This window comes from Protopterus annectens, chromosome 5.part0, assembly GCF_019279795.1.
Source record: "Protopterus annectens isolate FY-2018-M chromosome 5.part0, PAN1.0, whole genome shotgun sequence".
Taxonomy (NCBI): domain Eukaryota; kingdom Metazoa; phylum Chordata; order Ceratodontiformes; family Protopteridae; genus Protopterus; species Protopterus annectens.
Genome location: NC_056735.1, coordinates 80,278,465 through 80,298,660, shown reverse-complemented (window position 1 = coordinate 80,298,660; position 20,196 = coordinate 80,278,465).

Genomic DNA, 20,196 nt, shown 5'->3' with positions numbered 1-20,196 from the left:
CCGTGCATATTCATGAAGGCATGCTGCTGTTAAAGCTAAATGGACACGAACAGTGAACAAGTGCAGGGAGCATGTCTAAGCAGTGCACACACATTCAGCATGCCCTCTGCCCTCAGAAAGTGTTGTATGACACTTTTTAAAAGTTTTTCAGTATCCACGAACACTGAAATGAAATAAAATGAGCATTTCAGTGTCCACAGACACTAAAATAGCTAGGGTAGCAAGAAACAATGCAGGGGTTGTATTACAGGTTGTGTCACACACCCCAGCATTGTAAAAGTGGCATACAGCCATAGCCGTCAACTGTACAGGTTTCTGCAGAATGTCCAGATGTCGGACTTGCATACATCTCACCCTCCCAGAGTAATAAAGCAGTACAAAGCCATAAATAATGGGTGGACAAAGCCCCAAAAATAAGGACACATTTTAGACATTGCACTGACAAACCCAAAAGCTGATAGAATAAAAGTTTTGCAGTAGCATGGACTTCCTACAGGGTATGAAGACTGAAACATAAATGTCTGCCATGTGAAAGTGCCATACGGGCAAAGCCCTCAACTGTACAGGTGTCTGCAGAATGCCCAGATGCCTGCTTCATATACTTGTCAACCTCCTAGAGTAACAAAGCTGTACAAGGCCATAAATAAATAAAAATATTTTTTTTTCCATACTAAGTATGTTTATGCGTAGCTGAGTGGGTGTGCATGTTATGGCCCTCTGCCCAGCATTACTTAAACACCCCAGAGGAGATAAATAAAAATATACAGGCAAAACCTTAATGCTGGGATAGTGTAGTGGGTAGAGTCCCAGTTTATTATGCAGGTGTTCACAGTTCCAGTACCAAAACAGGCACTTTATTTTTATATAGGAAAACAGTGTTAAAATTATTATTATTATTTTTTTTTTTTTTTGTAAATGATGTAGTAAGTGATATTTGTCAACCAGGGTACTGTAGCTGGTCTAAAAAGGAAGTGTGAGTGCATATAACATGCGAAACCACACATGTATACACAAGTGTCCCATACAATATAGTCACACCCCTGGTAATGTAATGAAAGCACATAGAGGGACGTCATGTAAAGTAAATCATATACACTTACTAAATGAAATAATTATTCTAATATATCTAAAAATTAAAAGTGAGCAATGATTAACAGTGCTCAGCAATGCTTAGCCAGTTAAAGCAATGCTTAGATGTAAATTATGAGCAACAGTCAGCTCAGCCAAGTGGAAATATGCACTGTTAAGCAGTGCTCAACAATGTCCCCTTTAAGCATTGTTAAAATCAGCTTACCAGGTTTGCGGACTGCTAAGCTGTGCTTAACATTTTTAAAATCAACCAACGACAGCCAAGGGTGGGAATATGGCCTTATTTAAACCACACATGTGGGAACACAGCCCGTAACTGTTATAGTTCAACCTTTGCAAGAACCATGGCTGGCGTAGTTGAGGGTTGCAACATTAGGGTGTGTGAGGGTTTGCACTTTAGGGCACAGTGCTGGGGTATCTTGGAGTCCAGGGTCATGGCTGGACTCCTCTTAAGTAACCATTATGAGACACTGCTGCAGAGCCAGTACCAGGGCTCACAATATAAAGTGGAGGTTTGGGACCATCTTGCCCATGATCTCACCAGTGCAACTGGCATCCACCGAACTGGTGAGCAGGTCCAGCACCACTATGCTGACCTAAAGTGGAGGAAAGGGGGTGCTGTTGGACCAGTAGATCCAAGATGCCAGGGACAACTGTGATCTAGCAGTTTGTAAGTATCACAGATATAGGTGTTCCAAATTCTAGCCTGAGGATGTGATAGACAGGTATGCATAATGTTTGTTTTTCTCCCCTACAACTGCAGCAAAGAGGGCTAGTAACATTGAAGCCCATGCCAACAGACTGCTAAGGCTGCATTGACAGTCTGGTGAGTAAGAATTTATTTTTCAGTATATTGTGCAAATAACTAAGAAGGAGTACATTGTGTACTGCTTGTTGGTATACTGTTACTGTGCCAACTGAATAAATAAATTTTGTCTGACTAATATTGATTTGAAATAAATAACTATAACACAAACTGTTGTTTTTACTCTGGTATGTTGTTGTAGACTTAGAATGGAGCTGTAAGACAATATATAAATGCCTTGTGTTAACCTTTGCTTTCCAGATTGTAGTAATTCAAAAGATTAATTCACAGTAAACTATCTGTCATGCATGCATCACAGGAGTACAAGTTCAGACGGTCTAAAGAAGAGACTAATAGGCAGAAACCAGTGAAACAAAAACACAGCAGTTCCCAAGTAGCTCAATGTGATGTGAAATAGCTTAGTTGCTATTTTGCACACCCAGACACACTTTGAATCCAGGGAGTGGTACTAAGATGAGTGCATATCTACATACATAGAATCAGGAATATATGTAAAAACAGTCAGGTAGTGTTAACATATATTTTCTCCACAGGTTTTACAGCTAAGGAAATGTTGGTAGTAGCCATATGAAGGGTATACTAATAAACTGTGTGCAACTGTCGCACCACATGCCTACAAATGGCAGCAGGATAGGTACATGGAACATGCACACTTCCCGATACATGTCTCTCAAGTGTCACACTGTCACGACTAGTGGTCACTGCTGCCAATAACCCTGGACACAGATAAGAAACCAGTTGAAGTATGCCAATAGCATACTCACATAACAGCAGTTCAGGGTACCCTTTCTGTGTCAGATAAGCAACCCTGACATGTATGAGTCCCCTCTAGTCATATACCCAGAGTTATCACAGTTTGCCCCATACCATTCCAGGCTGATAGTTGAATGGGTATGTTTGTGCTACAGACACTATGGGCCATAGATATATGAAAAGTGAGGGCAGACCCATAGGGTATTGAGCAGTACTGTTGTGGAAAATAGAAACATAAACAGTTGTTAATTGACTTTTTGTCTCTCCTCCACCCTTCATCTGCATCAGTAATTATTATTAATATATTATGGGTATGCTGTTCTCCAAACCTAATGTTAGGACTTGTGTTTATTATTGTTTATATATTTGATTGATTGCATGTTAACATACCTTTTTCAAATACCATTTTTGGTGGCCTGTTGCCACCAATGTTACTGGCATGCTGTTACGTTGCATACTGTTGTTTCATTTATGCATGTGCTCAGATTGCTATGCAACTGTTTCAGATCTGTTTTATGGGGTTAATTGGAGCACCCACGCATGCTGTTATAACTAACATTCAAACATGTTGTTCATGACTAACCAACATATTTTGTAAAAATTTAACACCATGGCACGTTTGGGAAGGCAGATCCCATCGGATCTGCCTGTCCTACCTCATCTGGCTGTGACACCGGGTGCCAGCATGTCTGGAACCCAACCCAGGACTTCCTCATCCATTGGTCCTGTACCACCTTAAGGTGGAACCGCTACAGGGGGCAGGGCCCACTCCCCCATGGGGTGGGCATGGACAGGAGCCTGTCACCCACAGTCAGTTCTGTGGTATGGTGTGCAGCATCATCCAAACAGAGTTGGATGACTGACTGCACCAGATGGAGGGCTACCTGGTGCACCTCAAGGGGTAGGCTGCCCCTCCTATCCAGCCCCCCAGCACAGTCACCTTCGGGGCCGTGAAGGTGCAGTGATGACTGCCCATGGGTGGGGACCTCAGACCAATTGTATCCATTTGGGGGCTCATTGGCTTTGGATTCCCAACCACCCTCCCCGTCAAAGGTGTTTACCCCCTTATGTGCCATATACTGCCTCTGTCTGCTGTCTTGTCTGTCTTGTCTGTTTCCCTACCCAACCTACCTCTCCAGATGTTTTTACAATCCTTCCCCAACATAACACTCTCACCTTTAAAAAAAAGGGGGGGGCATCAGTCCCCAAGCAAATATCACCCCATGCATAGCTGTCAATTTCCCACATGTCCACTGGACACATATAATCCGGTCCATTTGGCTTGACAACACATTTCTGTTGTCCTCACCCCTCTCTCTGGAGTTTGAGTGTCCAAATTCACCTCCAAATTATGTTCAAATGCAAAGCTGCTGCTGTATAAGAAATGGATAGTTATGGACCATCCCTACACCCATTCTGCACATCCCTAGCTACCTTTCTTATTGTTTTTCCATCTGCATGCCCCTTTTTCACAACTTTCCTATCTTTCCTGCTAAGTGAAGCCAAAACAGACTAACTATGTTTAGGCATCACTTAGCGTTGCACAAAACCATGCAAACCTGTTTAAAGCCACTTAAAACTGCTTTAATCACTCTATCGCCATCAGCCTCTGTTCAAATGCAAAGCTACTACGGTATAAGAAATGGATAGCTATGGACTATCCCTACACCCGTTCTGCACATCTCTAGCTACCTTTCATATTGTTTTTCCATCTGCGTGCCCCTTTTTCACAACTTTCCTATCACCCCTTTTTCTTTTCTTTTAAAGAAATTAGCACGGGTGTAAGTAGGAATAAGTGCTGCTAAGTGAAGCGAAAACAGACAAACCATGTTTAGGCATCACTTAGCATCACACAAAACCATGCAAACCTGTTTAAAGCCACTTAAAACTGCTTTAATCACTCTATCTCCATCAGCCTCTTTTCTACCCAGCAACAAAATAGACAGCTGTGGCAGGTCTCAAACCCAGGACTCTGTACACTATAGTCAGAGAAATGTATCATTACAGCACTTGAGCTGTAGTAATTCCTGTTGCTTTTTCAAACATATCATGCAATTTGAGCTGTAGGACTTCTTGTTGCTTTTTCAAACATACAATGTATTATTCAACATTAGGTAAAAAGCTCTGTGGAATCAGTCATGTTTTCTATATATAAATATACATGCATATATATGTATGGTGATACATATATGAAAAAAAGTATATACACAATATACACACACACACACACACACACATATATATATATATATATATATATATATATATATATATATATATATATATATATATATATATATATACAGTTGTCTGTTTTCCACTACTGTTACATCTCTGTAGTGCCTGTTATATTTCCAATGGATGTGTAAGGTTTGCATGGTTTTGTGCGATGTTGTCTTTTGGCTTTTACCGGTTAGCGGTCGACACAGTGGAACTCCGGCCCGCTAATGATTGGCAGTAGATTTTCACAAATGCCAAGGTGCCAGCTCAATGTTCAACCTTCAACGAAAGCATGCCCATTTAAGCATGTCTTTCTAATGCCCACCTAACCGCGGGGAGGACATGCAGACTCCACACAGAAGGCACTCCCGCACTCCAGCTGAGAATCGAATGGGAGAACCTCTTGCTGTGAGGCAACAACACTACCGCTGCACCACTGCGTCAATATATATATATATATATATATATATATATATATATATATATATATATAAATATATATATATATATACATATATATATATATATATATATATATATATATATATATATATATAAATATATATATATATATATATATATATACACACACACACACACACACATATATATATATATATATATATATATATATATATATATATATATATACACACACACACACACACACACACACACACACATCCATATCTATATATAGATATATATATATATATATATATATATATATATATATATATATATATAAACATGCAGTGCAGTCATACCTCAGAATCATAACTCCCAACTTCTTGGTGCAGAATTCTGGACAAAAGTCCGTCAAAATGGGGGAGCAATGTGCAGAAAGGAGGACATTAGGGGACATGCAGACTCCACACAGAAGGCACTCCTCCACTCCAGCTGAGCAAAGTCTGTCAAAATGGGGGGACAATGTGCCAGAAATAGGGATACATTTAAAAAAATTGCCCTTATAAACCTATAAAGATGTTACAGCAACAGGGTTGGTTTCAGCATACATCTTTTGAAGGATATGGGATTTGAAATAGAAATTTATATGTCATTATTTACTGACATAACTCCTCACATCATCACAGTGATTTACCAGACACATACAAATAATTAGTGGAACTGACCAAAAATATGAGCTAAACATCTGGACTTCCTGTGGTATGCCTGGCAATTGACAGGTATGCTCAGAACTCCTTAGTGCAATGAATTCAGACCAAGCCTCACAAAATGGGGGTCAAAGGCATGATAATAGGGACACATCTGAAATAAATGAGTAGATAATCTGAAAAAGTTGCTGCAGTAATACTGTCTGTTCTAATGTATATTGCCTGAAATATCACAAGTCCGACACTCAATTGCTTCTCATTAGTTAATGACTTCAATCCTCACATCATCCCACTGATTTGCCAGAAATATACAACAGTTATGGGGACTAGGCAAAATATATGAGCCACACAAATGGACATCCTATATATATATATATATGGACATAATATAACATTAGGGAAATTACACTGAGCTGCCAAGCATGTAACCAAGCACTGTCCAAACTACAGTCAGACCAACTCAACACCACCCCAAATCAGCTCTGTGGACTTACACATCCATTGGCAAATATAACAGGCACTACAGAGATGTAACAGTAGTGGAAAACAGACACTGGTTTGAAAGTCCATACCCATAACCAATCTTACCACAGTCAGGGGGACATACTGAACAGCAACTGAACACTACAGTATAATGACTGCGTGAACAAAAATATCCTGTTTGCCACTCACACTCTACGCCTACATATACTGCCCCAAGTCACAGTGTAGAGGGAATCTTGAGGTGTTACAGGACATGTCACAGTCTGCCCATACAAACATATACAGCTGATAGACCACCAGAAACTGGAGCAGCATGCACAGTCAGATAGAAAGGGCCGATGACACTCACATGTATCCCCCCTCCATACACAGCCCAACTAACATTTACACACTACACTGCTACACAATCCTGCCCATCTGTTAACAATGGCCAGACATACACAGATGTCTCAACTGTATAGATTCCCACAGAATGTCCAGGCTTTGGCTTCATATCTATGGCTTCTTCCTCGTAACATGTCTGGGAGTCTGCTACATCTCTGAGGTGATAGTAGGAATGAAGGCATTAAATAATGATGTAACATACCTCTGAACCTCTTAGTGCATGACATCTGGACAAAGTCTGACATAACTGGGGGACAGAGGTGCAAACACAGGGGCATATTGAAAATATTGCTGTCATAAACAGAGAAAGTTGCTGGTGTTACAGGGTTTGTTGTAACATATCTTTTCTGAGGGATATGAAGTCAGAAACACAAATGGATGTTAGCATTTACTGACTGCAATCCCCAGAGTATCCTACTGATTTGCCAAGGACAAAAACTGTCTGGGAAACAGACCAAACATGACAGGCAACCCTCTGTCCATTTTGTAGATAGCCCTACAGTTGAGAGTTATGTCATCCACATAACACTGTCAGACTTGCCATAGCTATAGCCAAGTTGCTGCAGACAGGTTAAGTGGAATCATCACCCCCCTGTCCCCCCATCAGTATAGGTGGATATCATAGTACCCGCACCCCTCCCCTCATCATTAGGTCCATAATGTCTATGGAAAGGCACAAAATTAAGTCTCCATGGAACCTGATAACATCCATGTTTGCATCCTACATAAACTCAGGCATGTGGTCCCAGCTCCATTGCATACTGTAGTCAAACAAAGCCTAAGCACCATCCACACTCCATCTACATGAAAGATGGCCACTGTCATCCCTCTACACAGAAGAGAATGATAAAGAGAGGATTATGCAATTTACTGGCCCTCATTGGAGGGAACATGCCACATAAGGACCAGGAGTGCAATGCAAGCTGATACTGTGCTGATAGCTGACAGGGGTATGATGGGGTTGTGAGTTGTGGCTACTGCTAGTCAATGTTGATGTACAGGTTCTGTAAATACCATTGAAAAATGTATGAGGTCCTGTGATGTGTTTACCTGGTTGTGTCTTCCAGGTGCAATGCATTGCGACAGAAATCCTGCTTACACGGAGGCTGAAACTGCAATAATAACTGACCACATCATCCAGCACTGCAGTGTAATGTTCAGCCAGAGCCAACAGCATCTGTGACAGTGGACCACCCTGTAGGATTACCTTGTCCACAGGGTAAATGATGTTGGCCTCCACGCATGAACATACAGGCATGTCTGGCATCGTGCGACTGACCTGATACACCATGCCCGGTGAAGGACTGCTGCCATGACCAGGGACCACCCAGCCACAGGTGGGGGTCCTGCCATGCAGGCCCCACTTACACCCACCGAAGAGCTTCTTGCCAACCTTGGGGCACCCACCCCACCCCGACATCAAAGTCCAGACATCCACAATGTGGATGTGAGTGGCACTCAGACAATGGGCAGGGAGCATACAGGTAAGGCCCCAGTGGAGATCAATAGACTTGTGTAGCAGCCATACTGACATCTGTAGAGTATCTAGATGCATATGTCAGTTCAGAATGCAGTTATGGCTGGGTTTTGTAATCCACAGATGTACACATCTAAGGTGAAAGACAGCAAATTGTGTAGCATTGAACTTTGTACTGTAAATGTGCAGAAAAGCTGCATTCATCTTGTACCCATGCCACATGTGAGTCTGCTAACAATACCTCTCTCCCACAACTACATAGGTCACTCTGGTCTGGGTGTGAGATAGCCTGAAGCTGGTGAGTATGGAATTTTCCTGTTATGGTTCGCCAATACCCAAGGCATGTTAAGGGCATGCATTTTACCATGCACAAACCTGTCACTCCTAGCCATATTGCATTATGTGTATGTTCACCTGTGGTGGGGTTAACTGATTTGCATCACAGTGGTCACCACAGGGGCCTATATGCAGGAGAAGTAACATTTCCTTAGCATTCTTCACAACCTTTCAGTGCAAGAAATCTGGACAGAGCCTGACAGAATGGGGGGACAAAGGCCCGAAAAAAGGGACATATTTGAAATATTACTCTTATACAGTGGATATAAAAAGTGTACACACCCCTGCGAAGATGCCAGGTATTTGTGATATAAAAAATGAGACAACAATATTTAATTCCACACCTTTTCTCACCATTATTGTGATCTGTAACCTGAACAATTCACTGGAAAAACAAACAAATCTGTCAGGGGACCAAATATGAAGGATACAAAACCTACAACACACTGGATGCATACGTGTGCACACCCATCAACTAATACTTTGATGGATCAGCTTGTGATTTAATTACAGCATTCACACCTGCCATCAAATAAATTGACTCTGAGTAACACCAAATAATGGTCTGCTGTCCTAATAGGGTATTCCTGACATTTACTCCATTGCCTGCTGCAGCAAAAGCCATGGTTCACAGAGAGCTTGCAAAGCATCAGAGGGATCTCAGTGTTGAAAGCTATCAGTCAGGAGAAGGGGACAAAAATATTACCACAGCATTGCATATACCATTGAACACAGTGAAGACAGTCATCAAAAGGTGGAGTAGGTATGGGACAACAGTGATGTTGCAATGAACCAAATGTCCCCAAAACTGATGAAAAGACATGACAAAAACTGGTCAGGGAGGCTAACAGGAGACATACAGTATAAGCAGAAAAAAATAATGAAGGCAAACGTAATAAAACACAAGCGCTTTCGCCCGGTGATACAGTAACACTAAAGGAGTTGCAGGAATCTCTGGCAAGTACTGGTTGTGTACTACATGTGACAAAACCTCCAGTATACTCCATAAGACTGGCATATGGGGTAGGCTTGGAAGGCAGAAGCATTTTCCCACACAGAAAAACATCCAGGCCTGGCTACAAATTGCAAAACATTACATCAAATCTCTAAAGAGCATGTGTGAAAATGTGTTATGGTGTAATGACACATGTAGAAACCGCACTCTCCAAAGCTAAGAATACAGCATCCATGGGACCAGATGACATCCTAGGCTGTGTACTACATGAACTACAAAATGAACTGGCACCTCACCTAAGTGTTATGTTTAATCATAGCCTCACCTCAAGCTTCGTGCCCACTGAGTGGCGCACAGCTACAGTTATCCCACTCCACAACGGAGGATCTGCCTTGGATCCCAGGAACTACCATCCCATAAGTCTGACAAGCCTGATCTGCAAGGGCATGGAGCGCATTATCATGGAACTTATAAACAAAGACATTGGCAACCTTCAAACACTGGACCCCACCCAGTTTGGGTTTGTGAAGGGCCGACCTTATCTCCTGAATCTGAGTGACTTCTTCAAATCAGTCTCCAGAGCTGTGGAAGAGGGTAATGTGGTCCACACAGCCTATCTGGACCTCGCCAAGGCCTTCAACACCATCCCCCACTCTGGAATCACAGATAAACTTACTAAGCTGGGCATAAATCCCTATGTCACTTGATGGGTTGCCAAATGGCTTACTGACAGAACCCAGACTGTAAAAGTAGCTGACTCCAAATCCAGCTCGAGGCAAGTGACAAGTGGAGTACCTCAGGGTTCAGTCTTGGGACCACTCTTGTTTGGCATCTACTTCTCTGAAGTACAGGCCAACACTAAGGGACTCTGGCTAACAAAGTTTGCAGATGACTGCAAACTGGGAGCCATTACTGAATCCCCAAATGATGTGGATATTTTACAAAAAGGCCTTACAGAAACAAATGCCTGGTACCAGAGCCATGGTCTCAAGCTTAATGCCAAGAAATGTATAGTTATCCCCTTTGGAAAAAAACATGTACCCATGAATTACCACATAGGAGGCAGGTCACTAAACATCGAAAGTGTGATGAGAGACTTAGGGGCACAGGTGGACAGTGGTCTCACTTTCGATAACCACATCGCCACAACAGTCAGGAAATCCTTCTATGTGGCACACCTCATCACTAAGGGATTTTCATCCAGAAAAAAGGAGGTCATTGTCCCACTGTACTCATCCCTCATTAGACCCATTATAGAATATAATGCCCCATTTGGTATGTACCTCACAAGACATCTGCAACAGCTGGAAAGGCCACAGAAATACCTCACTAAAAGAATCACAGGCCTAAAGCAGATGCCATATGCTGACCGTCTAAAAAAACTCCAGCTATACTCTGTGGCATATCATCTACTCAGAGGCGGTCTCTGCTTAACATACAAGGCCATGTCAAACCCTGAGCTGTTGGACATGCTCCACTTAAAGAAATCTCAATCCCTCAGAGCCACACGCTCCAGGGATCTAAACCTTGTCATCACAATGAACAAAACATGCTGGAGGGATGGGTTCCTGACCCAGAGACTCCCCATACTCTGGAATAGACTGCCCATACATGTCAAGCAGAGCACCTCATTGGCCATCTTCAAAAGGAGCCCTGATGATTGGATGAAGATAGGAAATTCACCCCGGGGATCATGTCAGTCACCCTGCTAGACAGGGGCCCAGAGAAGTAAATATTGTGGGAAGAAATATCCAGGGAAATGGGAATTGTTATGGCTAGGCTTGCATAGGCCCTAGGGCCGATAGCCTAGTACCAACCTATGAACCTATGAACCTATGAGACCAAGGTTTAACTTAACCACAATTCCAAAAGGTATGTCTGGTGCACAAGGAACACTTCGCATTACCTGATGACCATCAACCCCACAGTGAGGCACAGTGGTGGCAGTGTCCTGCTTTGGGGTTGCTGTTCATAAGCTGGAACTGGGGCTTTAGTCAAGGTAGAGGGGATTATGAACAGTACCAAAGAGCACTCACTTTTAGCCCAAAACTATAGGCGCCTGGCAGAAAGCTGTAGATGAAGAGGGGTTTCACCTTTCCACATGACAATGACCCGAAGCATACATACAAATCAACCTAGGAATGAATCCACTGGACCACAATCCAGGTTATGGATTGGCCCAGCCAGAGCCCAGACCAAACTTTGATAGAAAACTGTGGTGTGACCTGAAGAGGGCTGTGCACATGAGATGCCCTTGCAATCAGACAGAGTTGGAGGGCTTTAGCAAGGAAGAGTTGCAAATAATGCCAGGTGAAGATTTGCCATGCTGATAGACTCGATCCCAAGAAGACTGCATGCTGTAATTAAATCAAAAGGTGCTTCAACAAAGTATCAGTTTAAGGGTGTGCACACTTATGCAACCACCCTATTGTATACATTTCACTTATTATATTTTACACCTAACACATTTGTTTGTTTACCAATTAGATTGTACAGGTGATATGTCACATTAAAGGTGGGAAATGTTTTGAAATGAATTACTCCTGTCTCATTTTATATATTACAAGAACCTGGCATGTTAACAGGGGTGTGTACACCTATCATATCCATTGCAAACTTAAAAAGTTGTAGGTGTAACACGATTTGTTTTAGCAAAACAAAATTCACAGTGGCTTCCAAATAAAACTTGTAATCCACAAAATGAAGCAGGCTTTTCAGGAAAAACAATAAAGCCCTGAGCAGGGCAAGTTTAGAAAATTGTGAAAAAACACATGTGCTGTGTTCCTGTGGAATAAAGTGAACTGAAGTGTGCTGAGCCATCTGTGGGTTTTTTCACAATTTTCTAAGCTTGCCTTGCTTAGGGCTTTATTGTTTTGCTTGAAAAGCTGCTACGATTTGTTTTAACATAAATTTACTACAGGTTTTTTGGTCTGACACTCAAATCTATGTCATTAATTTGTGACGTCAATACTCAGATCATCCCAATAATGTGTCAGACAAACACAGGAGATATGAGGAGCAGAGCAAACGTATAAGCCAGACATCTACACATTCTGCCAACATTTGTACATTTGTGAGGTATGTTCTGTAGGAGTTGCACTGTGCTATATATGTGACCAGCAATATTGTGTACATGGGTACAGTGTGTGCTAGGTGAAGGCCATCACCTACTAACACTACTCACATATCTGAGAGGTGTATATTGTTAGTGACATGGAGTGAAAATGCCTGCAGTGCATGATGTGGAGTGCCTGTCCAGAGTATATATGTTGTGGTCTGACTGTGTACCAAGCATGTCATCATTTGTGTATTGTAAGGTCTGTGTAATACCTTTGTGCCACCTCATCTGGATGTGTGTGTGTGTGTGTGTGTGTGTGTGTGTGTGTGTGTGTGTGTGTGTGTGTGTGTGTGTGTGTGTGTGTGTGTGTGTGTATGTCTGTGTGTGTGTGTGTGTGTGTGTGTGTGTGTGTGTGTGTGTGTGTGTGTGTGTGTGTGTGTGTGTATACCAGCCAATCTGACAGTGCAGGTGTTAATTTACATATGTTGTCTTCCCCTCACAGCTGGTGATGGGGGTCATGGTCCCTCCCGCACGGAACCTGATGTCATTGTCTCTAAAGACTCTGATGATGATGATAGTCATAGTGAGGCACAGGTGGGGTTGTCAGGGTCTGAATTTGTGCCATCTGTTGGCATCCCACTGCTGTCCACAACATCCCTACACACAGTTACTATGCTCACACATACCCCGTCCCCAGTAGCCACAGATAATGGACAGTTGGTGGGTGGTGGCATGGAACAAGCTTGTTTGGTGGCTATGGCAAGTGTGAGTGTAGCCAATTGCCATAGCTGGAGTGCAGGCAAGGTCCCAAACAGGTGGATGGACAGCAGTGCTCGAAGGAGAACTGCTGTGCCACAGCAGGTGTCACCATATGCATGTTTTGGGCCATCATGGAGGCACAGGCATGTACTGACCGCAACACCAGACAAATACTCAGGGTCTTGGATGGACATATTGCTGATATCCATGGCAATCTACATGACCTTGTTCAGACCACTCTTGAGAATACTGAGGTCATGAATAGATGGTTGGGTGGGACCATGGCACGCCTTGACCATGCAATGTCTGTGATGGAGAGTATGGTGGGAGATGGGCAGCAGCCACTTGGATGAAGGTCAGCACCATGATCAGCTGAGGTTCTATGGAGCTGTGCACCTTCACAGTCCCATAGTAGCAGTACCACCAGCACTGCAGAAGGGGGGTTGCTGTCTACACCACAATGCAGCAAGCCATGGGCACATGGTCCAGGCCAGTCCTGTCAGGGACACTGATCCAGCAGACAGCAGTCACCATCAGTGAGTAGTACTGCATCTGGCCTAGTGCCTGGTGGTCCCAGTGAGACACCTGGCAGGACCAGTTCATGTGCCCATGGCCAGAGATTATGAACTGTACACCCTGACATGTACGGACAACAGCTGTCCAACATACCCCTGTGTAGGCAGCCACATGGCATGACTTTGTGCATACAAACAGACACACACATCACCAGCACAGCCAGGTCACCTCCAGACACACACACACACACACACACACACACACACACACACACACACACACACACACACACACACACACACACACACACACCACCTCTGCATGGCCCATTCATAGAACACCCAGCCAAACATGAACATGTGATGCCAACCACATGGTCCAGCATAAGCCTCTGGCAGACCCACACAACACACTGTGTATATGATGACACCTGTGCCATATCCCTGTCATCCATACCACTGATGCAGAGATATGCTAATATGGTTCTGATGCACAGGATGAATTAAGTACAGTTCAGCTATGTAATGCTGTGTAAGGTGCTGTCAGCTGGCATTTGTAATGGGTACACTTCAGAGTGTGTGCACCTTTTCAGCCATGATACATAATTAGTAATGCTGACTGAATGAAGTCTCATATGCTGTATTCTGTTTGTGTTCTAGGTGTCTGTGTGTCAGCAGGATGTGGCCCAGCAGGACTGATAAAGTAGGGCAATGGGAAGTGTACTGGGTGTGAATGGGCTCTAAATATGTAACTTACAAACACACACACATGCACACACACCTTTACATTTATGAGGACTGAGATTAAAACCCCTACCTAACTAGTTATTTGTACCATAGTGTTACACAGTTATCACATGCACCACAGAGCTATTAGGGCTAAAGACTGCCCAAAGTTAGTTCTAAGGTGACTGACATCAGCAGGGCTGCTAAAGTAGGGCAATATGGAGTGTACTGGGTGTAAATGGGCTCAAAATCTTTAACATACAAACACACAAAAACATTTACATTTGCCAGGACTAAGATTAGAATCCCTACCTAGTTAGTTATTTGTACTATAGTGTTACACAGTTATCCTATGCACCACCGACCTTTTAGAGCAGAGAGCTGCCCAAATGTACTTCTAAGGTGACTGCCATCAGCAGGACTGCTAAAATAGGGCAATGGGAAGTGTACTGGGTGTGAATGGGCTCAAAATCTGTAACCTACAAACACACACTTTTACATTTGCCAGGACTGAGATTAGAACCCCTAACTAACAAGTTATTTGTATTACAGTGTTATACAGTTAGCACACACACTACAGAGCTTATAAATCTGAGGCCAGTCCAAATATACTCCTACAGTGAATTATATCATCAGATCTTGTGAACTGGGGCAATGAGAAGTGTATTGGCTGGGAAAGGACTAAAACACTTAATTCTACACACACACACACGCACACACACACACACGCACACACACACACACACACACACACACACACACACACACACACACACACACACACACACACACACACACACACACTTACATATGCCGGGACTGTGAGTAGAACCCCTACCTATCTGGTTATTTGTAATATAGTGTTACATAGTAATCACATGCGCTATAGAGCTTATAGGACTAAAGCCCTTTCACAGGTACTTCTAAGGTGAATAACATTAGTAGATCTTGTAAAGTAGGGCAATCAGAAGTGTACTGGGTAGGTAAGGCATAATAATAATACTTAGACCTACAGACACACATGCACACAAAGGTAGGGGATATGATATTACAACCCCCACCTCAGTACCATCAGACAATGAATCTCATGTTCATGCTAGGACATGCCATTGGTTACAACTACTATGCAACTGTCTGCAGCAGGACATCACCCTCTGCCATTCAGAGTATCCCTGTGTATGACTGACTCTGTGTGTGTGCTTCCCTGTGTGCCTCACTCTATCACTGTCTGCTTCTCTCTTCCCCATGTCTATGTGTGTGTATGCTTGAGATATTGTATCATGTTGCCTATATATATATATATATATATATATATATATATATATATATATATGTGTGTGTGTGTGTGTGTGTGTGTGTGTGTGTGTGTGTGTGTGTATCACATGCAACAGATGCAGATATAGTGCATACAGGCCAGCTACAGCTGGCTGTGGGTAATCCTTTCTGATAGGTGTGTGTGGAGACAGTTAGGTGTACATAGCTGAGTGTATGCAAAGACATCTACACAATACAGATATATATAGTCCGTTGTGGTTTCAGACACAGACTTTATAAAAAAGTATTTATCCCAAAATCTTCTCTATCCAGGGGCAAAACAAAAGTATTTATCCCACAATGACTACTGAGAAGTGGAATTTAGGCACTCGATTGTACCTTGCCCTTTATTTATTCTCCCTTATCCTGAACTCCATCCATTGTCTTTTACAAATGTATCAATCTACCTGTCTATCTATCTATGTACAGATATAGATATGCTTGTTTCCTGCAGGTGACAAGTTATACTACAAAGTCATATGCTCTTCTGAATGCTGCCAGTACAAAATGCTATACTGCCATTTGCATAAAATTTAATGTTACCTAATGACACCAGTCTCCTATAAGTACTTACTCTATCACCCTGTGATATTCAATATTCTATTATATTTTTTTACCATAAGAATAAGCATTATAAAATGCTCTATTAAATTTATGAAACTATCATACGTTTCTGTCTTTATATATGTATATATATATATATATATATATATATATATATATGGTTTACCTCCATTAGGTCGCAAATAAATGATGCGACTGGTCAAATACCCGACTGCAGATGTCAGAAACTGCACTTTTGACTGCTGAAAACAGCGAAAGTGCTATACAATGAATCCCACAATCTGAAAATGTCGAATGTGTTTGAAACACCTGACATTTCTAGATTTCTCCCAACACCATTATGCAGGGGGGCAAGCCCCCATGCACCCCCTGCTAATTTAATATACTTACTCCGAGATCACACTACAGTGAGGGAAGGGGTACATGTTCCAACCCACACTGTAGTGCAATCTGCACTCAGAAAGCCAAATTCTCATGAGTGAATGCACACTGACATTCACTCATTTGTGATTTCAGCAATATGTGGTTCGTCATTATGGACTTTTGAAATCGTCCTTTCACACATCTGCTATCACAAATATGCACTTCACACAAATAGAGATAAACACACACACACACACACACACACAAATATATATATATATATATATATATATATATATATATATATATATATATATATATATATCAAATCTGACCTCAAAGAGGTGACAAGTGGAGGACCACAGGGTTCTGTCCTGGGACCTCTCCTGTTTGGTATCTACTTCTCTGAAGTACAGGCTAACACAGAAGGCCTCTGGCTAATGAAGTTCGCAGATGACTGCAAACTAGGAGCCATAGTCAAGTCCCCAAATTATGTGGACATCCTACAGTAGGGCCTCGCTGAGACAGATGCCTGGCGTCAGAGCCATGGCCTCAAGCTCAATGCCAAAAAGTGCAGTGTCATCCCCTTTGGCAAAAACTCTGTACCCATGAACTACCACATAGACAGCAATCTACTTAACACCAAATGTGTGATAAGAGACCTTGTGACCCAGGTGGACAGTAGTCTCTCCTTTGATAGTCACATTGCCACAGTAGTCAGGAAGTCCTTCTACGTGGCACACCTCATCATAAAACGGTTTTCATCCAGGAAAAAAGAGGTTATTGCTCCCCTCTACTCGACACTCATTAGACCCATTATAGAGTACAATGCCCCTTTTGGAATGTACTTCACAAGACATCTGCAGCAGCTGGAAAGGCCACAGAAGTACCTCACAAAGAGGATTAATGGCCACATACAAATGCCCTACACTGACCACCTCAAAAAACTCCAGCTTTACTCCTTAGCATAATGCCTACTCCGAGGTGATCTCTGCCTAACATATAAAGCTATGTCAAACCCAGAGCTGTTGGACATGCTACACCTAAAGAAATTCCAATCCCTCAATGCTACACGCTCTAGGGACCTAAACCTTGTCACTGCAATATACAGGACATGCTGGAGGCATAGATTCCTGTCCCAGACACTTCCCATACTCTGGAACAGGCTAGCCATCTATGTCAAGCAAAGTTCCTCATTAGCACTCTTCAAAAAAAATCTTGATGAGTGGATGGGAAATAGGAAATACACCCCGGAGATCACTTCTGTGTCTCTGCTCAGCAGTGGCATAGGAAAATAACTTCCTTGGGTGCGTAAGCCAGGGAACCTTGTTGGCTAGGCTTACGTCGGCCCTTGGGCTGATAGCCTAGTACCTACCTATGAACCTATATACATTTATGTGTGTGTGTGTGTGTGTGTGTGTGTGTGTGTGTGTGTGTGTGTGTGTGTGTATATATATATATATATATATATATATATATATATATATATATATAAAATATCAATCTTTCTCTCTTTTTCACTTTCTTTCTCTCTCTCTCTCTCTCTCTCTCTCTCTAGATATGTATATATATATATATATATATATATATATATATATATATATATATATGTGTATATATATATAGATGTGTGTGTGTGTGTGTGTGTGTGTGTGTGTGTATATATATATATATATATATATATATATATATATATGTTTATCGAGCTATTCTGGCACCCAAAGAGCGAAAAAAAAAGTCAGGACTTAAGAAGCAGAAAAAAACTCTTCTTTCCTTTTGCAAATCTACACTTCTAGCAGGCATCTGCTACTGTCCATACACCAATCACTAAAGTGCTTAAATTCTAAAGTACTGGAAAAAAATAATTTTAAAATGTAACAAATGCTTGCTGCATAAACGTTTGCTACAATTCACACACTGAGCAATAAAATGCTTCAGTTTTATTTCCTGGGATGGGACTTACTGAAAAAAAAAACTCTTTCCTTTTAAACCATAGCAAACTGCTTGATACATTTATATAAACAGTTTCTATAGTTCATGACACATGTGGATCACTAAAGCACTTCATTTCTGACTGCAGATGTAAATACCCACTTTAATTTTGGAATGCTTGTAATACATATCCACTGAAGACTGATTGGTATATGCTGATTGTACCCCCTACCATTGTGTGCCCGGGCCCCAGTCTAGCTGTGACGAGATACATATAGATAGATATATAGATATAGATTTAGATGCATGAGTGTATGTTTTCTCTTCAGCTGTGTCAAGTTATATGACTGCCGTTGTTCAGTGACCATAGGGTTTTAAAGGTTTATTTCTTGCTAGATAATTCTGCTAGACTGAAAATTAAACTAATGCACAGAAGGTTAATAACATGCTATATGGAAGCAAAGCAGTCACAAAGTAAAACTAACTGGAGTAATGTGTTCAGTGGAAAAACTACAGAAGGAATGTAATACCTTTTTAAATAGGAAATCCAAGAAATAAAAAAATGTTTAAGATCAGGTTCTAGTCGCACAAGGTCAGCAGGGTACATTTTCATAAAACAGATACTTGATCAAGGTAAAAGTCAAAAAATACATGAAATATAAAGAGGTCAAAATACAACTTTGAAAACTGAAATAATCAAGCTGGACAGATACATTAAAGATAGAATGAAACAAGACCAAGAAAAATTTGAAGACAGTTTTTATATATTTAGTATAGGAAACCATTTTATAGATACATTTCAGGATGCTCCAGAACAATCTAAAATATGACTTATCAGGACTCCTGGAGTCACTATTTAACTATAGTCTTAAAACAGGATTTGTGCTATGAGAATGGAGGACTGTGACAGTCACCCCCCTCCCTTCATAAGGGAGGATCTTTAACAGATCCAGGAAACTACAGACCATTAGTCGGACAAATCTTATTTGAAAATCCACAGAAAAAATTATCATGGATATTATCAACAAGGACATAAGATACCTCCAGGCATAGAATCTATCCCAGTTTGGTTTTGTCAAAGAAAGGTCATGCTTACTGAACCTGATGGACTTCTTTGAAAAGATCACTAAGGAAGTGGATGAGGGAAAAGTGATGCATACTGCTTACATATAACTGGCTAAACCATTTCATACACAGTCCCATACGGGCATTGCCAACAAATGTATTTAATTAGGCATGAACTCCTTTATAACACACTGGATAGCTAGCTGGCTCAATGATAAAGCACAAGAAGTTAGGACCAACGAGGCCACCTCTACAAAGAGGC